The sequence below is a fragment of the Herpailurus yagouaroundi genome, unplaced genomic scaffold (genome assembly GCF_014898765.1).
Source record: "Herpailurus yagouaroundi ecotype Mexico unplaced genomic scaffold, PumYag 203, whole genome shotgun sequence".
In the NCBI taxonomy this organism is placed as follows: domain Eukaryota; kingdom Metazoa; phylum Chordata; class Mammalia; order Carnivora; family Felidae; genus Herpailurus; species Herpailurus yagouaroundi.
The window spans coordinates 3,598,765-3,604,764 of record NW_024412434.1 but is presented as its reverse complement, the minus strand read 5'-3'; the positions used below and the strand labels follow the sequence as shown (position 1 = coordinate 3,604,764).

General features: G+C 40.6%; 1 long non-coding RNA gene across 1 annotated transcript in view; it reads left to right on the top strand.

Moving 5' to 3' along the window:
* Positions 1–6,000, top strand: part of LOC121014624 (uncharacterized) — a 30,449-nt gene that overhangs the window by 23,239 nt on the left and 1,210 nt on the right. The gene's annotated exons all lie outside the window — the stretch shown is intronic.

The window sequence follows — 6,000 nt, the reverse complement described above, 5'->3', positions numbered from 1 at the left end:
GGCGCATAGACATTTATAATTGTTAGCTCTTCCTGATGGATAGACCCTGTCACTATTATATAATGTCCTTCTTCATCTCTTGTTACAGCCTTTAATTTAAAGTCTAGTTTGTCTGATATAAGTATGGCTACTCCAGCTTTCTTTTGGCTTCCAGTAGCATGATAAATAGTTCTCCATCCCCTCACTCTCAATCTAAAGGTGTCCTCAGGTCTAAAATGAGTCTCTTGTAGACAGCAAATAGATGGGTCTTGTTTTTTTATCCATTCTGATACCCTATGTCTTTTGGTTGGCGCATTTAATCCATTTACATTCAGTGTTATTATAGAAAGATATGGGTTTAGAGTCATTGTGATGTCTGTATGTTTTATGCTTGTAGTGATGTCTCTGATAATTTTTCTCACAGGGTCCCCCTTAGGATCTCTTGTAGGGCTGGTTTAGTGGTGACAAATTCCTTCAGTTTTTGTTTGTTTGGGAAGACCTTTATCTCTCCTTCTATTCTAAATGGCAGGCTTGCTGGATAAAGGATTCTCGGCTGCATATTTTTTTCTGTCTAGCACACTGAAAATCTCGTGCCAACTCTTTCTGGCCTGCCAAGTTTCAAAAGAGAGATCAGTCACGAGTCTTATAGGTCTCCCTTTATATGTGAGGGCACGTTTACCCCTTGCTGCTTTCAGAATTTTCTCTTTATCCTTGTATTTTGCCAGTTTCACTATGATATGTCGTGCAGAAGATATACAGGCCACAGGGGTGGCCTGTCTGGGCTACTTGCACACTGCCAGGCTTGTGATGCTGGGGATGGCGTCTTAGCTGGGGTGGGTAGGCAAGGTGCACAGGGGCAGGAGGGGCAGGCTTAGCTTGCTTCTCCTTAGGTGATCCACTTCAGGAGGGGCCCTGTGGCAGCAGGAGGGAGTCAGATCCGCTGCCGGAGGTTTGGCTCCGCAGAAGCGCAGAGTTGGGTGTTTGTGCGGAGCGAGCAAGTTCCCTGGCAGGAACTGGTTCTCTTTGGGATTTTGGCTGGGGGATGGGCGGGGAAGATGGCGCTGGCGAGCGCCTTTGTTCCCCACCAAACTGAGCTCTGTCGTCCGGGGGCTCAGCAGCTTTCCTTCCCTTTGTCCTCCAGCCTTCCCGCTTTCTGAGCAGAGCTGTTAACTTATGACCTCCCAGCCGCTAAGTCGCGCTTGCTGTCGGAACACAGTCCGTCAGGCCCCTCTGCTTTTTGCAAGCCAGACTCGGGGGCTCTGCTTGGCCGGCGAGCCGCCCCTCCGCCCCGGCTCCCTCCCGCCAGTCCATGGAGCGCGCACCGCCTCGCCGCCCTTCCTACCCTCTTCCGTGGGCCTCTCGTCTGCGCTTGGCTCCGGCGACTCCGTTCTGCTAATCCTCTGGTGGTTTTCTGGGTTATTTAGGCAGGTGTAGGTGGAATCTAAGTGATCAGCAGGACGCGCGGTGAGCCCAGCGTCCCCCTACGCCGCCATCTTCCGATAATCTTTACTTTAATATAATTACTGACATAAGTGGATTTAAGTTTCTTATCTTGTTTATTTTGTGTGTGTGTGTGTGTTATGTCACTCTTGACTGATGCCAAGCATTCTGTTCCCTCCAATTTTTAAGGTGTTAAATGTCAATACTTACTATATACTTGACAGCAGTCACAATAATTGAAATGTCTATTATTCAATCAGGTATGTAAAGCAAGGAGAATCTTTGGGTAAGGGACAAGGCTATAGCAAAAGTGATCTTTGAAGACTGCCTGAGGAGAAGAGAGAGAACACACATGGGATTTTTGAATAATGTTAGGGGAAGTCTAATTTTCAGGCAGCCTATTCCAGCCTGTTCAAATGGGCATGGCTAGGTGCTGTGCTTGCACCTTATTAAGATATGGCAGAAATGGATGCAAGTTGCATTACTTGGTCCCCTCCCCCACCCTGTTAAATTCAGGTGACCATGTAGCAGTTTTCACATTTACTCAAACCAGTGTTCAATGCCTTGATTAAGTGATTTTATTTAATAGTCTAAGTGTGATTTTTCTGAGAGTGACCCAATTATGTTTCCTTATAATTGGTACCTTCTGTTTTTTCTATTCTATTTATCACTCCTTTCTTTTATTCATTTAAATTAAATATATTTTAATGCTTTTTCCTTTATTAATTATTTAGTTTTATATTATTATAAACTTACATATGCAGCTTTAACTTATTAAAGTTCACCTTAAGTTAGTATTCTTTTTTTTTTTTTCAACGTTTATTTATTTTTGGGACAGAGAGAGACAGAGCATGAACGGGGGAGGGGCAGAGAGAGAGGGAGACAGAATCGGAAACAGGCTCCAGGCTCTGAGCCATCAGCTCAGAGCCTGACGCGGGGCTCGAACTCCCGGACCGCGAGATCGTGACCTGGCTGAAGTCGGACACTTAACCGACTGTGCCACCCAGGCGCCCCTTAAGTTAGTATTCTTACTACTTCCCCAAAATTCAAGAACTTTGTAGCAATGTATCTGTAATTTACTTCCCTATCATTTATGTAGTATAATTTACTTTTATATGTCATTAACCCAGAGATATTATTTGTAATTTTGCTATAAACCATTGATATTTTATATGTACCCCTATATTCACATTTTTAGTGCTCTTAATCTTTTTCCAGTTCTGTACTTCCATCTGGAATCATTTTTCTTTGACTAGAAGAACTTTAATATATCTTATAGTTCCAATTGTCTAGAGAAAAAATTCTCATTTTTTTTTGTCTGAAAATGTCTTTGTATTTGTCTTGAATTTGATTTCTATTTCACAGCCATTTCCTCATAGAATTTTACTTTTAGTTTTTACTTAAGCACTTTAAAGGTGTCATTCCATTGTCTTCTGGCTTTCATGATTCCCATTGGAATGTCAGCCATAAATTTTATTGTCTCTCATTTGAATGTGATGTCTTTTTTCTCAGGCTACTCTAAAGATTTTTTCTTTGTTTTTGGTTTTTAGAAGTTTGACCTATGATGTGCCTAAGGGTGGTTTCTTTATATGTATTCTACTTAGGACCCATTAAGTTTTTTGAGTCTCCTGGTTTGTGTCTTCAATCATTTTGAAAACCTCAGCAATTATCACTTCAAATATTTCTTTCAATCTGCTCATTCTTTATCCCCTCCTGGAATTCTACCCACACTCATGAAAAAAACTTTTTACTGAACCCTACATTTCTCTTATGCTTTCTCTATTTGCTCCATCCATTCTCCCTACCTCCACCCTACTGAACTCTGTGCTTCCCTTTACTTTTTATGGATTCATCTTTGAGTTCATTAATCTTGTCTTTGTTGTTTCTTGTCTTAATTTAAACCCATCCAAGAAGATCTTAAATTTGAATGCTGCATTTTATATTTCTAGGCCATCCATTTGATTCTTTTTTATGAATTACAATCTTCTGTTGAAATTCTTCTTTTTTAATAAAAAAATTTGTTAATGTTTATTCATTTTCAAAAGCAAGAGAGACAGAGCACAAGTGGGAGAGGGGCAAAGAGAAAGGGAGACAGAATTAGAAGCAGACTCCAGGCTCTGAGCTGTCAGCACAGAGCCCGACTCAGGGCTCGAACCCAGGAACTGCGAGATCATTACCTGAGCCAAAGACAGGCACTCAACTGACTGAGCCACCCATGTGTCCCCAGATGTCATCTTTAACCAGGAAGTATATCCTCTTGTTTTCCTGTTAGATAGATAAGGTAATGAGGTAATCACCTTGTCACAATCATAGATTAAGCTCACACAGGGCTGCTTACTAGTCTTAGCATGACTAACTTCATCTTTTAACCAATATTCTTTTAGAGAAGGAGAGGTGAGTGGCCCTTCTGAGGTTTTATTAAGAGCCTGGCAAATTTCTGCCTCTTCAGCCCTGGAATACTGCAAGGAATTCAATTCTTTACTTCAAAAGTTGTAGACTTAGCTCTTTTGTCTCTTCCTTCTCCAATACCCTAATTTCCCTCCAACTCTCCCTAACAACTCTGAAATCTAGTACACTGGTAAATATTTGAGGAGGAAATAACCCACTTCCCTCTAGCAGAAATTTCTCCCTTTGTTTTTATCATGAATATGCAGTTTGGGCAGGGATTGGTAGAGTTGCCTCATCTCTGCTTCATGGAACATCAAGTGAGGGTGCTCCAACTGGGTTTGGAAGGACCCAGTTCCATGATGGCCCACTCATATGTCTAACAAGTTTCTGCTGTCAACTGAGACTTACCTGGGGCTATTGACAGATTTCTCTCTTTCATGGATCTGTTTGGATATTCTCACAGCATGGCATCTGGATTCTAAGAGGCAGGAAATGGAGCTGCAAATTTCTTAACGCCTGGCTTAGAATTTATCATAACATCACTTCCATACCATTTTATTCATCAAAGCAGGCAGATAGCTTGCCCAGACTCAAAAGTAGGGGACAGCAATCCCAACTGTCAATTGTAGAAATGTCTAAGAAATTGTGACCATCTTTAGTTTATCATATTCATGCCTTCCTATAACTTGATACATATCTTGTGGTATTTGGATGTAAAAAGGTCACACTTTTGGATCTCCTAAGTTTCTAATATGGTATTTGTGAGAACCTCAGTAGGTTCTCTTTCCTTTATTAGAGTGCCTCTGAGTGAGTGATTTTAAATGTAACCCTCAGTGTCGAAACCAAGACTGACAATATTCCTAGAAATGAAATTACTAGGGATCATATTCACCTCTGAGTGGCTTTACCTTGGCTATAATTCAAGTCCATCTTTGCTGCATCCATATCTCTTCAAAATTAAAGAAACAGAGATAATGATCAGAGTGAGAAACAATAGCCAGAGGGCTAGGAAGAAGACCAGAAGAGTGCAATGCACAGAAACTAAGGCTGAGTGTTGAATAGGTGAAAGTGGCCTACCATGTCACAGAGAGGATGGTAAGATAAAGAATGAAAGCTTGCACTGGATATAGAGACAGGAAGATGAGCTGCAAGAAGTGTTTTGATGCGAGGATGGGTATAGCAGCCTGAAGGTCATGGATTAAGGAGTGAATTGGTGATTGATTAAGTGAAAACAATGTGAGTGGACAACTCTTTCAATGGATCTTGTTGTGAAGATAAAGAGACAGATGATAGGAAGAAAAGGATGAGATTGAGTGACAGTTGAATTTTGAGTTAAATATAGGATAAGCTTGAATCTGTTCTAATGTTAGTAAAAAGATGCCAATAAAAAGTGGCTAAAGTATAGGGGTCAAAAGGGATAATTGATGAATAACAAAGTCTCCTGAGAAGCAATGAGAGATTTGATGCAGAGCAGAGGTAGAGAAATTAGCCCTAGGCTAGGATTAACATTATGGGAGTGATGAAGAAGTGGGTAAATCTCTTCTATTCAATCAAGAAGCAAAAAGTAAAAAGTATATGCCCATGCAGCTAAGTTTTAGGTAGGGTAGCAAAGAATGAAGGGAATTTCTGTAAAATGGATTCCATTTTATGAGCTTAGTTCCCTGTGAAAAGTATAAGAAGGTATTCCAGGGTAGAATATTTGAGGATAGATGAGGTTTGAAATAACCACTGTGGGGAATAAGACAGAGAGAGATAGAAAGATTACTGGGCAGCTTTAAGTCTAATTGAGGTCATAAATCATCATCATGAATCTGAGAGGTTTGTGATATAAGGAAACATAGAAGTTAAACCGTTAAGTTGATTTCAAGTTGGAGTTTTATGGGGCATTTGTAACGGAAGAACAATAGATCAAGGAAACTGAGGATTTTGGCAAGAGAGTCATTGAAACAATGGTCCAAAAAAATCTAGGTTTGAAGGATATAACATTGAGATAAAGTGGTTGAATGGAATAAATTAGAGCAATTATAGATGCTTGGGTGAGGTCAAAGATCCAGGGTAGTGAAAGTAAAGATTTAGGGCAGCCAGAGAGTAAGATGTAGGAAGTTAAGCTTTCAGAGGTGTTAGGGCTCTGAGTGATGGCAGAATGCATACAGCAATCACCTGAAGTGAAGGGGTGGTAAAAAGCTATTGATT